This window comes from Sciurus vulgaris (genome assembly GCF_902686455.1).
Source record: "Sciurus vulgaris genome assembly, contig: HiC_scaffold_395_arrow_ctg1, whole genome shotgun sequence".
NCBI lineage: Eukaryota > Metazoa > Chordata > Mammalia > Rodentia > Sciuridae > Sciurus > Sciurus vulgaris.
In genome coordinates this window covers 60,767-75,719 of record NW_027632647.1, presented here as the reverse complement: position 1 = coordinate 75,719, position 14,953 = coordinate 60,767, and the positions used below count along the sequence as shown (strand labels likewise).

Sequence of the window (14,953 nt, the reverse complement as noted above, 5' to 3'; positions counted from 1 at the left end):
GGTCTTAGTTTTTATCTCTTTGGATTTATTCTGTTTGGGATTTGTTCAACTTCTTTAATCTCTATGTGTATTTCTGCCATGTCTGAGAAGTTTTTAGCCATTGTTTCTCAAATTGTTTTTAGATACCTGATTTTGCTTTCCTTTGAGGACTCTATGACATGACTATTAAATTTCTTGTTATACTCTTAAGTCCTTAACATCTTATTTGTTTGTTTTTCAGTTTAGTTTGGCTGTTCAGATTAACTGTTTTCTGTTTCATTACTTTCTAGTTAGCTAATTCTTTCTCTAGTCCCTCCATTCTGCTACACAGGCTATTCCCTAAATTTTTATTGTGCTTATTTTATTTCCAGTTCCAAAATTTCCACTTGGCTTTTCTCCTATATTTTCATTGGTAAGACTTTTCAGTTCTTCAATGAGATTTTCTAAAAGTATTTATAAATACTCATTTTATCAGAGCTTTGTTAAATTCTTTGTTGGATAATTGTAATATTTTGTCATATTTTGGGATTTGCAGGTCTTGATTCTCTTTTTTCATTTGGTTTTGAAACTTTCCTTATTTTTGGTGTGGTGAGCATACATTTTTTTGGCCAATATTAGATGCAGATATTGGTGAAGCTTTAACAATAATTTAAAAAAATAAAATTTTTTGCAGTTTTTTTAACTTTTTTCCAATTAAAGAGAAATAGTGTCCACACACTTATTTGAAAAGTAAAGAACAATTTATTTTCCTATTATAAAAGTAGTATAAAGAATTAGAAATTTTTTAAACAAAAATAAGTAGAATTCCTTATTCTTGTCATTTTAACATTTTCACCATACTAATCTTGAAATATTTAATTTTAAATTGAGATTTTAAATCTGTGTATTACTTTTTCCTAATGATATTATACTCTTATTAGCAATGTATTTGAATTAGATTACACTGCTTGTGCCATCCAGTCATTTGGCATTTGATACTCACAAAATTTCAGTATATCTGTTTGTAATTTAAAAGTTGAAGCTTGTTATATGCATTGCAGGATCAATATTGAGTCAGGAATTGTTCACAAATCCCCATTCAGAGGCAGTTAACTATTATAAACTCAGTGACATGGGATTGAAGAATTAGAATCATAACAAAGGAAATTTTAAGTTATTTCTCAGTCTTGCTTAGCAAAGCATACTCTCTGCAGCAGTCTGAAATGGTTTTCTTTCATTTGATTCTCGGTGAATATATGAAATACCACTAGATTCTTTTATTTTAGAAGTAATTTTTTCTATGCCATTATTCCTATTTTGCCTACTTTCTTGTTTCAGTTTGTTTTCCATGTGAATTTTCTATGATTCTAACCTAGTGTTTTATTCTTTTGAAAATGTTCAGTTTTCAGAGTCACTGAGGACATTTATGTCAGATTAAACTGAAAACAGTGAGATTAGAGATGGTCATTTCCTAACCAAATACAGTAAGATACACCTGAGAAACTGGTAATCAGTGATGGTCGAGCAACGGTGAACAGAGAATAGGCAGTCCACCTCTCTTCCTTTGATGATTCTCTGTTCCAGAAATAAAGCTTGATCTTATGTGTTTAGAAAAATATGTGTTTTAGAAAAATAAACATACTTAAGTTTCTTTTCAGTTGATTGTAACCTTCCAGTCTTGCATATTTTCAATTGTTTCATTTTTTAATTAACAAGAAATTCATTTAGTTTTTATTCATTTACTTGATTGCAGTATTTAAAATAAATGTTTCCTGAGCATGAACAAATACCCTAAGATTGTACATATTTTTAACAGCATTCAACAATGACATCAACATTGAGAAGACTAGGTGAAGACATATTTAAAGGAGTGGTAATTAAAGGAATTCAGGATAATTCTTCAGAACATTCTGTGGAAAATAAACCAAAGACAGCTGCTTTCTTCAAGAACTCCAATTTGCCATCGAGATTTTTGTCAACCTTAATTGTTCTCAAAACAGTTACTCAAGGTAAGCTTTCAAGCATGCTTACAGAATAATTTTTAGTAACTAGGAGAGATAACCATATAATAAAGCAATTATTTTATAATAAAATATGTTTTAAATTTTTAGCATGAGATTTTGGCTTATTTCATAATGGTGGCACATTATTTAAAATCAACTTTTGTTTGCTGAATTTGAGAGAATGAAGTCTTGTGTATTGTCGCTTCTTCCCAGAAGCCTGTGTTGATTCTCTTAGATAATTTTGTAATAGCACACTTCACTTACAATTGTTGGCTTATTTGTCACATAAATTGGAATTGTTAGTTTTTATTTTCTGCTAGACAACTAAGTTGGCAAACTATAGCTTATAGAACATCTCGGGTCCACCATCTCTTTTGTTAATAAAATTTTCTCACACATCCATTCTTGTTTGTTTTGTCTTAGCTGTGACTCTTTTAGCCTTTGAACAGCAGAGCTGAGTAGTTGGCAACAGAGACTGTGTAGCCTCTAAATTTTATAAAATTATTACCTGGTCCTGTACCAAAAAAGCTTATCAGTTCTACACTAGTTAGCTTACTGAGAATAAAAACTTATTTTGTTTATCCATCCATACCTAGCATCGTGCTTGGTATATAAGAGTGAATTTACTGATATATAAAGAAATAAATCAATTAAAAATAATGCTACATGCATAAGACCTGGACTCAATCCCCAGCATTGCAAAGGAAAGAAGAAATGAAGGGAGGGAGGGGGCAAAAGAGTAAGAAAGGAGGAAATGCTTCAACCAAAGTTGACCATAATATTTTCCCTCCAGTACTAGGAATTGAACCCAGGTGTGTTCTACCCCAACCCTTTTTATTTTTTATTTCAAGACAGTGTCTCACTAAGTTGCCAGTTTGGCCTCAAATTTGTGATCCTCCTGTCTCAGCCTCCTCAATTGCTGGGATTTACAAGTGTGCAGCTTAATTATATGTAATGTCAACTTAATTGATATACTTTAAATTATTACCTTTAATCAGTTGTCATTCTGAATCATTAAATATAAGAATTTTTGTTAAAGTGTAGTGTAGTGCCAGTGTAGTCAAGCAATAAATTTTTATATCTATTGTGTTTTCTAAATTATATGACTCAGAATGGTTTTTGCTTTAAATGGGCAATGACAATAATTAAACTTGGTTACTTTATCTGAAGTATGTTCTGTGTCATTACTCCCAGTAGTAAGTGAACTAATGGAAAAGCAAGAAGTCATATTCTGCCTTCTTAGTTATTTTTGCTTGGTTTTGGTTCTAAAAATTATAATAGACTGGTAACTGTTTGAAAGATCACTTATGAGCCAGGCATGGTGGCTCATGCGTATAATCCCAGCAACTCAGGAAACTGAGGTAAGAGGATCACAAATTAGAGGCAGCCTCAGCAACTTAGCAAGACCCTCAGTAACTTAGCAAAACCCTGTCTCAAAATTAAAAGGACATGGGCATACTCAGTGGTAAAGTGTCCTGAGTTCAATCTCCAGTATCAAAAAATGAAAAAGAAAAGAAAGACACAATTATCCCAAAGTAAAGTTTACTTCAAGCCTATTTCAAAAACTTATCTGTTTACATGCACACAGAGATGAATAAAGTTTTATCAGACCATAGCCACACATTTAAAAATGTACATATTCATCAGAGATCCAATAAGGTTGATATCAGAAATTCAGTGCCACATTAGTACAAGAAAAAAAATTTAACCATTAATAATTTAATTAAGAAAAATTTGAAATTATATATCAATATATAGCATAGTTTGATAAACTATCATGTTCATTCTTAATAACTCTGTAAAAAGGCAAAAATACAGCAAGGAATATTTATTTAAAATGGGGAAATAACAGAAGGAAATTATGTGCTCCTTGTCACCATTTTTGTTCAGTACATTATTGGACATTCTGATCATCTTTAAAGAGCCACGAAGTATGACAATTGGAAAAGAGTAGAGAAAACTATGAATTCAAGAATGCTCATGTATAAAGCCTAAAACAATCAATAAAAGAGCCAGTGAGGGGCTGGGGTTGTGGCTCAGTGGTAGAGCACTTGCCTAGTATATGTTAGGCACTGGGTTCGATTCTCAGCACCATTATAAGTAAATGAATAAATAAAGGTCCATAACATCTTAAAAAATATATTATTAACAAAAGCCAATTAAAGGAAAGAGGTATAGCTAAAATGCCATAAAAGGAGATAATAAACACCTTAATTAAGACACTATTAAGGGGGCTGGGAAGATAGCTCAGCTGGTAAAGTGCTTGCCTTGCAAGCACAAGGCTCTGAGTTCAATCACCAGTACAAAAAAAAAAAAAAAAAAAAACTAATAAAGTTGTCTGGATGACCAAGTAACTTTCAGAGTAAAGACTGTTAGTGGAGATGAGTGTCATCTCATATTGATTAAGTGGTCTTATCAAGAAAACATCATAATCCTTTATGTACCAATAACATGAAGTAAAAACTGATAGAACTTAAAGAACAGAATTTTTTTTAAATTTTGAGACAAGGTTTTTCAAGTTTCCCAGACTGACTTTGAATTTACAATCCTCCTAATAGTAGCTATCTATTATCAATATCAATAGACTTCACTATTGTTTATATTATTTAACTTTTAAGAGTTGAATTAAGGTATATTAGATCACATTAGCTGCCTATGGCCAAATAAACAACCAAGCACTTATGAGACTTACAAAAACCTTTTATTTACTAGTTCACAGTTTTTTGAATTGGTAATTTGGGATGGACTCAACTGACAGGTTTTCCTGGGCTGAGTTCCCTCTGCTTGGTTGGCCTTTCTCCCATGTGACCTATTCACATGTGGCAGAAAAGTTGGTGATGCCAGAGCTCTTGCAGCTGGGATCCTGAGCACACAGCATCATTTCTTCTGCACCTTGTTACGAGCATAGAGTTAGCCTAGGTTCAGCGATGGGCAATGGGGCTCATCTGTAGGAGGCAATGTGGCAGAGTTTCTAATTGCTTTTTAAAGCTACAATATAGACTAAATAAAGGAAAACCTTATCTTACATTGATTAAGATCAACAGATTGACTTTTGGTAAAGAATATAAAGGTAAAATTTCAATGACAGGAATTTCTTAAAAGGCTCAATAATATAACACATTTAGGAAAATAAATGTTTTGAAATAGTTAAAATTAATATTTTAAAAATATTATTTTGGAAGATAAATTGGTTTTGTTTTTAGAAACACCTTCATTACTGGATAAATTCAAATGAGAACATAATTTATCTCTAAGTTTGTTCTTGAAAAATGTACTCAAGTACTATTTTTTAGTCATTAAAACTCTTGAAGAACAATTTCTTCAGCTTGTAAAATTTTAAGAAAAATCCCATATAGCATTTAGCCTATTTAAAAGTCATATGATATATTAATAAGTGAAGCAATTTGTATTAAATGCAGCAGGTGGTGCTGTGATAAAACTTTTGTTCCTTATAGAGTTTAAAATTCATGTATACTCTGCTTGTGTAATTGCTAAATATATATTTATGTATATATATTCTAAACAAGGCAAATATAAACAATCTAGTAACTTTGTTCTATTATTCTTTTATTGCCAGTGTTTATTTTTTAGTGAAAAAATTAAGTATAGTAATGTTAATGTTCCTGAACTAAATTCTACCAAAAAGAAAAAGGAGAATATTATAAAGGGATCCAGAGGCACAGAACCTTATTTCTCACAATATTTTAATATATATTTTAATTTCATATGAGTTACTCTAAATTCTCATTCTTAATAACTAGGGTTTACTTGTTTCCTTAATATTTATGTAAGAAAATCCAACCCAAAACCAAGAAGACAATAAATGTCATTTGGTGATTCTGTTATACTTTTAGTGTATTTCAAGTCATTAAAGTAGAAAGCTCAATAGAAAAAATAACTCAGTATTAAATGAACTGCATGAACATTTAAAAATTCCTTTTACTAGAGTTTTGAAATAAGAATTATAGAAAACTGTTGTTAAGAGTAGTGACTTGGGTTTGTTTGGCATATTGAAGTATAATAATACAAGTATCTAATACATTATTTGCACCAATTCTAATTAAATTAGTGCCTTTCAATCCTGACTTTATGTGGCAGGCGAGACCTGGGGCCCAGGTTTACACCACATGCATCCAACTTAGCGACTGGCAGAGAGCCAAAGAGCATGCTGAATGCGCCTTGAGAAAAACAGGAAGTGTTTACCATTGGCTGTATGATAATTAGTTCAGCCACTTAGTGCGTGGACAGATATATCTTACATGTATGCTTGAGCTCGTGATCGCTTAACCTTTAATAGGATTAGATGGACATATCTGATTACAATTGCTAATGCATGAGATTGCTTATATATTGAGGGTGTTATCCAAATAAAGCGGAAGCTACTTCATGAACTTCTCAAGATTACGTGTCATTTGTCCCGCTGGTCAGCAGCAAGCGGCAAGTGGTGGCCCATACGTGGAGTGGTGAGTGCTCAGGTAAGTAATAAAGAAGAAATTTTTTTCACTAGCACAGTCAACTAGCAGTCTAGCCTTAAGGTTTAACGGAAGGTTCCCCTAGTGAGGGAGTGTAGTGGAAGGTTCGCCAGTGAAGGAGCATAATGGAAGGCTGTCCTAAGAGACAGCAAAGGACATCCTGTAGTAAATGAGTATATGTAAGGTGTTATTTGTGTTACCTTTTCTTGTTTGGTTTCTGTTTGTTGTTGTTGTGGTGATATGGACATTAGTTCATTTCTGTCTGATTTCCAAAAAACCAAAATTTCAAGAACAGTTAAGAGAAGGGGAAAATATATTAGAAACTGTAAAAGAAGAACAATCAAGTTGAGCTTCTAAAAGAGAAAGTAGATGTTCAGACCTCTGTGCCTCCTCTAGTGCAGTATTAACTCCAGTGATGGGAGTACAACCAATACAAACTTTCGTTGACGGCCCATTAACTTAAGGAACAGTGGGACTAGTTCTGGGGAGGAGTTCTTCTGCTTTACAAGGATTAAATATTGTCCCTGGAGTTATAGACCCTGATTTTACAGGAGAAATAAAAATCCTTGCTTCTTCACCAAGAGGTGTAGAAATAATAGCTCAGGGTGATCGCATAGCACAATTGTTGGTCTTACTCAGCTGCCATGATCAATATCCATCAAAGAATATTATTAGGGGAAATAAAGGATTAGGTTCTACTGGCCAAAATTTGGTCATGTTAACATTGGAATTAAAAGATAGACCTATGACAAAGTTAGTGATAGAAGGCAAAAGTTTTGAGGGCTTATTAGATACTGGGGCTGACAAAAGTATCATCAAAATTACAGAATGGCCCAAAGCCTGGCCACTTCAGCAGGCAGATCAGAATTTAAGAGGATTGTGTATAGCTTCCAATCCTAAGAAGAGTGCAGCCATATTAAAATGGAAGGATGAAGAAGGTCATAGTGGTACCGTCCAACCTTACATCCTCAAACATCTCCCGGTAAACTTGTGGAGGAGAGGTATTATGGAACAGATGGATTTACATCTCACATCAGAGATCCCGTACATTAATCTAAAAGCTAATCAATCAAATGATGTTAGCCCAAGGACACATATGGGGAAATGGTCTTGGGAAAAATAGTCAAGGACCTACTTCACCCATTTTAGTTAATCCAAAACAAGATAAAAAGGGATTGGATTTTCATTAGGGGCCACTGAAGCAATTAAAATAACATGGAAATCTGATAAACCTGTCTGGGTCCCTCAGTGGCCCCTCTCAGAAGACAAATTAGAAGTGGCCCAGCAATTGGTTAAAGAACAACTAGAGGCTGGACAAATCAAACCATCCACCTCACCTTTCAACACACCAATATTTGTAATAAAAAAGAAATCAGGAAAATGGAGGCTATTTACACGACCTAAGAGCAATAAATTCTATAATGGAGCCCATGGGACCTATTCAATTAGGATTACCTACTTTATTGACTATCCCAGTTAATTGGCCCTCCATTGCAATTGATTTAAAAGATTGCTTCTTTTCCATTCTGTTACATCCCTCAGGCACCAAAAGGTTTGCATTTACTGTGCCCTCACTTAATAAGAGCTCTTCTAATAAAAGATATGAATGGATAGTCCTCCCACAAGGCATGGCCAATAGCCCCACTATGTGTCAAATATATGTAAACAAGGCTATAGAACCCATACAACTAGAAAATCCTCAACTTTTAATCTATCATTATATGGATGATATTTTGCTAACTCATAAAGAAAAACCTGTCTTAGAGCAATGTTATAATTTCTTACTAAAGTCACTGGAAAGATGGGGCTTATTTATAGCCATTGATAAAGTACAAATGACAGACACCAAAAGCTTCCTGGGATTTATCATAAGTGCTACTATGGTTAAACCCATAAAAATTACTGTTTGGGTGGACAAACTTAGAACTTTAAATGATTTTCAAAAACTTTTGTGTGATATTAATTGTATTAGACCTTACCTTCATTTATCCACCTCAAGTTTGGGCCCCCTGTTTGATATTCTTAAAGGTGATTCTGACCACCTTTCTAAGTGGGTGCTTACCCCTAAGGCTCCAACAGCTTTCAAGCTTGTTGAAACAGCTATGGAAAAGTATCATCTTGATTGTATTGTCCTAGCTAAGCATTTATCATTCACTGTCTTGGCCACAAATAAGTTACCCACAGGAGTGTTTTCACAAAAGTGTCCTATTCTATGGGTTCACATGAATTATGCCCCTAACAAGGTCTTATCCTTGTTCACTGAATATGTGGCAGAATTAATCCTTAGGGCATTAAAAGTATCCCTTTCCACCTTTGGATCACATCCCTCAACTATCACTACTCCATATACTACTGATCAGATACAATATCTTATTAATAATTCAAATTTATGGGCTATAGTCTTTACTATTATGGATAATGTTACAGAAACATTGCTGTTTACCGTCATTCAGAGCCTAATAAAAAACATCTACCTCAAGTGCTCTGGAAGGACATTCTATCAGGACAATGAAAAGGCCCAGATCTGGTGTTAATCTGGACCTGAGGATCTGTTTGTGTTTTCCCACAGGACGCACAATTGCCAATTTGGCTGCTGGAGAGATAGGTCAAGGCCTCAACAGAGACCCAGAAACAGGAAGAAGATGAGGAGGCTTCTCCTGCTGATGGTGTTGGCGATTCCTCACCAAGTTAATGGAGGAGACTCACGTGAACTATGGGGAATAGTAAAGACGTGGCCCTATCCTGTACCCCTTACCAAATCTTGTATTCTATATCCTCCTATTTTTACAACAATTGGCCACATATTTCCAGTCTGCTGTTCAATAGGGAAAAGAATGGTTTGGGTTTTTGTCCGTGGGAGGTCTATTGTGTGTTGTATCTGTTCTGTGCATATAGTGTTTATACAAAATGCCTATACATCGGCGCAGAGAAACAGCCATTATTCGCCAAGCTCTCATCGCAATTGATGGTGGCCCATCACCCCAAGTCTGGTTAAATATGCTGGACTGGTAGTCAAAGACAGGTAAGATTCATGGGGAGCTCATACCAACCTAAGACAGGAAATGAGGGCTAGAGCCTTATTGTCTGATGATGGGTAAGGATGTGGCTCCATCCTGGACAACCTAAGAAGGGCACAGTCTTTTTTATAAACAGAAAGGGGGAAAGGTGGTGGGCAAGACCCGGGGCCCAGGGTTACACCACATGCATCCAAGATGGCGACTGGCAGAGAGCCAAAGGGCATGCTGAATGCACCTTGAGAAAAAACAGGAAGTGTTTACCATTGGCTGTATGATAATTAGTTCAGCCACTTAGCACATGACAGATAAATCTTACACGTATGCTTGAGCTCATGATCGCTTGACCTTTAATAGGATTGGATGGACATATCTGATTACAATTGCTTATGCATGAGACTGCTTATATATTGAGAGTGTTATCCAAATAAAGCGGAAGCTGCTTCATGAACTTCTGAAGAGTACATGTCATTTGTCCCGCTGGTCGGCGGCAAGCGGCAACTTTAGAAACTTCCCAGGTACCTATGGAACATCTTTAAGATAATTCCAGGCAATCTAATCTGACAGGTGTCTTTATAGTGCTGGCCTTGGTAAAATCTTGCTGCCATTTTTATTTACAGATATATCAAGAAAGTAATACAACAGAGCATATCTAAATTTCTGAAGTTGTCTTTCAGTGGTCTAATATCCAATTTTTAGCCAGAGACAGAAATCCTTATTTAAAATCCATTTGGCAAGTTTATATAAAGCTACATTTTGAAATAACCATTCAGAAAGAAGTAAAGTAATGCAGTTCAATTTTTGGAAACCAATTACAGTTATAATCAAATATGGAAAATAAACTCTCCTTGTGGTATTTAATATAAACCATGTTTTATTTCTTCATACCAGAAAGAAATAGGTCTTATTTGTTGTTTCAGTTCTAAAATATGAAAGTTTTAAAGGAAATTTACCCTATCAAGATGTAATACCTTTTCTTTCCCTTTCCCATTGAGTTTTAACAAATTAAGGGGAAATTAATCTAAATTCAGTCTGTGATCTCTTGTCTTTTAGTTTTTGTTTCTCTTATGATTTTGTTAAAGAGATGATGCTCTCTTTTTATTTTTCTGATAACCAACTTGACCACAAATATGCAGATGATTTCACATTTTTTTCAGCTGATTACCTGACTCAGGCATTTTATTCTTTCTCTTTGGATTTGAAGACAGATGAAGGGAATACATTGTTTTTGCAGTATCAAGCAGTTCCAGTAATATTAGGTCATTTGATAATATCCAGTAAAGGACTCCTATCCAATGTTATTGATAGTTTGCTTCAGATGACATTAGACTCTAGTAAGTCTTTAAATTTTATAAATATAAAAATAATCAAAGTGAAATGTTTTTCTGTCTTCCTCATGTCTATAACTTCACATATCAGAGTGAAGTTACTTTACATATCAGACACAATTTTATTTTATAATTTAATGATTATTATAATTTATAAAAATTTAATTATAATTTGTAATTTAAATTCTTAAAAATAATTTTGACAGTTGTATATTTGAATCAGCAATATCATTAAGAATTAAAAACCCTGGCTGGTGTTGTTTCTCAGTGGTAGAGTGCTTGCCTAGCATGTGTGAGGAGGAACTGGATTTGGTTCTCAGCAGCATATAAAATTAAATAAAATAAAGATATTGTGTCCCTACAACTAAAAAATTTAAAAGTAAATAAATTTTCATCAACAATTAAAAAGATCTTTAAAAAAACCAAAAAATTCCTAACCCTTTGTCCAGATGTTCATTAATAACACAATTTCTAGTAGTCATTAGTTTATAGGTACATTGCAAATGATATATATATTTGCACCTCTTTCTCTATTCTCTTTTGTCCTGTTGTCCTAACAGGTCCAATCAAATAATCCTTGTTTGCTCAGGGGAAGTGAGATTATCAAATATATCTTTAGCTAAAGTGAGAATAATGACAGAGATATGCAACCCCATCAGCAATGTATGAGTGAACTTTTTACCCACATCCTTACCAACACCTATTGTTGCTTGTATTCTTGATAAAAGACATTCTAATTAGGGTTAGTTGAAATCTTAGGGTGGTTTTGATTTGCATTTCTCTTATTACTAGAGATGTTGAACAGTTTTTCATGTATCTGTTGATTATAGATCTGTGAATTATCTGCTCATTTATTTAGCCCATTTATTGATTGGGTTATTTGTATTCTTGGTGTAAAGTTTTTTGAGTTACTTATAAACTCTGGAGATTAGTGAAGTGTGTGTGATACAGATTTTTTCCCACTCTGTAAGCTCTCTGTTCACATTGTTGATTGTTTTCTTTGCTGAGAAAAGCCTTTTTAGTTTGAATCCATTCCATTTATTGACTCCTACTTTTATTTCTTTTTTTTTGAACAGATTTTTGAATATTTATTGCCCATATGGATTAAAAAAAAAAAAACCTTAAATGCAATGTGGCAATTGTCCTAACACACCTGTAAACAGAATACAACTGAAAATTTTACTATACTCATGGTTGTGTAGAAGTTTTTAAGTTTTAAAGCCTCTTAATATAATCATGTATATCTATGTACAAAATATACATAAATTCCATTTTATTTAAAACATATGAAAGAAGTAATTTCAAAATCACACTAATCATAATAAATATAGAACTTGCTTTGTTAAAAATCTACAGTACACATTCAAGTAAACATTAAACTTCCAATGCCAACTTTGTTTGGGACAAAAATTAAACATTTACAATAATCAGTTTCCTAAAAGTGCTATTTTTAATACCTATAAAGAGGAAACTTATTCTAGTGCTTTTGTTCCCATCCAAACATCTATACATTCCTTTATTCACAGAACCAGATGTTTCTGTTACTAAAAATGCATATCCAAAGTTTTTATATCCTTTTAAATAGATTTAGCATTTCAGCTCTTTGGGGAAAGACAGGGAAGTCCAAACAAACAACTGAGACCATCCTGAATTACTAGAGATGACTGACTTTATGACATACCCTGTTTCAACTTAGATGTGAAATCTGATGAATGTTAATGAAAAAAATCCCATCCACACATCTAAGGTAAGTCATCTTTTTCTGCAAGAGAATTTGAATAGGTCAAGGAGCATCCACTGTAGCAACCTTCCTGTGACCCGGGTCTTGATGCCACACTCCACTTCTGATTTGTGCATTCTCTTCCAACCTGATTTGGTGTAGTTTCTTCAGGGGTTATATTCAGTACATTGATTGAACTATGTTCAGATACACAGGAACGTGTTGGGCAAAAGTCTGAAGTAGAAGGTGAAGCAGGAAGAGATTTAGTCAGTTTAGACATGCAAACTGGAGACCCATTAGACACACTGTGAGGCTTCTTTTGCTGTGTCCTTGAGTGCACTGTAAGATTGTCCCGATCAGAACTTCCTGAGAAGGCACTGAAAAGTTTCACATTTTCTGAGTTCTGGTGGTCAAATGTAGTCATATTGAAAAACTGCTGCTTTAGCCAACTGGCTCTTTCTTCTTCAAAAGCCTTTCTCTCCAATCCTAGGTGAATAGCAGCCTCTGTAAAGCTTTGTCTTTCTTTCTCAAAATTCTTTTTTTGCTCTTTAAAAAGGGACCATTCTTCTTTGAGGCGTTCCTTTTCTTCCAACAAATAACAGTCTCGTAAGAGTGAAGTGGTATCATCATCACATGCAGTAGTGAGCTGCTGCTGTAAAAGTTGCTGCTGTGTTTTAATCATTTTTTTACATTGCTGAATTTCTAACTCCAGTTTCTCAGTTTCTTGTTCATGGTCTTGTCGTGATATCACATCTTCATCATTAAAACCTTCTAAGTGTACCTTTGTAACTTGGTTATCAAGTTTTTCTACATGAATTTTCAAAATTCTCCACTGTTTTCAGATGCTGTTTGTAAGCTGCTCTCTCACATTTTCACAGGAAAGGTCCCACATACTCTCTGTGGTTAGTTCTCCAGCATCTTCTTCAGCATCAGAGATAACTGTTCCTGTGCTATCATCTGCTCTTTCCCTAGGTCTCTTCTTTTGGGGAGAAAGAAGAGAAATAATTTCCTTTTTCATTTGCTGAAGAACCTTCTTAAGTTCAGCATTTTTCATTAGGATTTGTTTCTGATGATATTCATAATCATTCAAAAGAATTTTATACATTTCATCTTCATTCCTGGCTTCTGTTTTACCAGTCCTCCAGGAGCCTCTTTTTCCATCAGCTCTCCCCACACAATTTAAAACGTCCATGGTTATTTTTTATCCTTCTTGTTCATAACAAGTTGATGCAGATGTTCCTTTAGTTTATTATATTCATGCTCTTTTCTCTTCATATCATGATTATACTGAGTAGCTCAACTTGCAATGATATTTTGTAATTTTTGTACCTCATCTTTCTCATTTTTCAGGAGTTGATGCAAATTCCTGTTCTTGCACTGCAATTGTCTCTCTCCTGAAGCCCAATCATTTCCCTCTTAGAGGTTTCCAGTTGTTCCTTAAGTTTTGCATAGCAGTTCTGTAGATGGTCCATATCACTTCCCAGTTTCAGATTCTTTGTTTCCACATTTTCCTGAGCTAGAACATTCTTCCGCTGAAGTACAAGTAGCTCATTCATACAATTTAAAACAGCAACTATATTTAGTTTTCTCGTTGTCTCTTACTTTTGGATTCTTCATATAATGAAGGAAAACCAAAAGTAGTCAACTGCTGATCAAGATATGAAATATTTTGTTCAATATTCTCTTCTGTGCAGAAGGCACTGAAAAAGCTGTGCACATTTTTTGATAAAGGTATTGAAGAACATAGCACTTGCTGTGAGTATAGGCTTGATGGAGACATCTTTGTTTCTGAGGTATATTGAGAGATATTTTTACTTTCTGCAGACAGTCCTGGATCTGTAATAGTCATTCAATCTCCCATAGCAATTTCCAGAGCCAGGATACATGAGGAACTAGTTCAGCACTGAAACATGTAGACCAGCTGCTGTCACTCTTCTAAGTAGGCACCTCCTAGTTCATGTTAAGACTCAGGTTCTTAACACACTTCAAAACCCTGTAGAGCTTTGGGGCAGGCAGCCTCTAACGCAGACCCCAGTTATTCCTGCTTCTGATAAAAATACCTTTTGAGTTATTCCGCTCCTTGAGTATCTAGGTTCAAAACAACCAAAATTCAAAAATTGCTATTATACTAATAATTTGCCTTCTTGCAGAGTTTGTGGCTATTAGGTGGCTTCACAATTGGAAAACAGGGCACAAACAAAGCATGCCTCCATCACAGGCCTGGGTCAACAGACTGGAGTCATATCCTGATTTAGGTTACTTAATGCAAGACCATTTCTCCAAGCTGGTTTCCTCACCCTTTACTGGATTATTGCTGCAGTATGAGAAACAGTGTGGTTAAAGGCACAGGATCCAAAGTCAGAACACCTGGTTTCACACCACAGCTCCACCACTTACAAACTAAGTGATTCTGAACAGAAATCTCCTCTGGGACTCATTTTCCTCATCGTCACGGCCC

General features: G+C 34.5%; 1 pseudogene across 1 annotated transcript; it reads right to left on the bottom strand.

Moving 5' to 3' along the window:
- Nucleotides 1-12,517: 12,517 nt before the first annotated feature.
- Nucleotides 12,518-14,070, bottom strand: LOC306652649 (afadin- and alpha-actinin-binding protein-like; annotated as a pseudogene). The gene has a single exon. The product of its transcript is annotated as an afadin- and alpha-actinin-binding protein-like (transcript).
- Between the last annotated feature and the right edge of the window lie 883 nt (nt 14,071-14,953).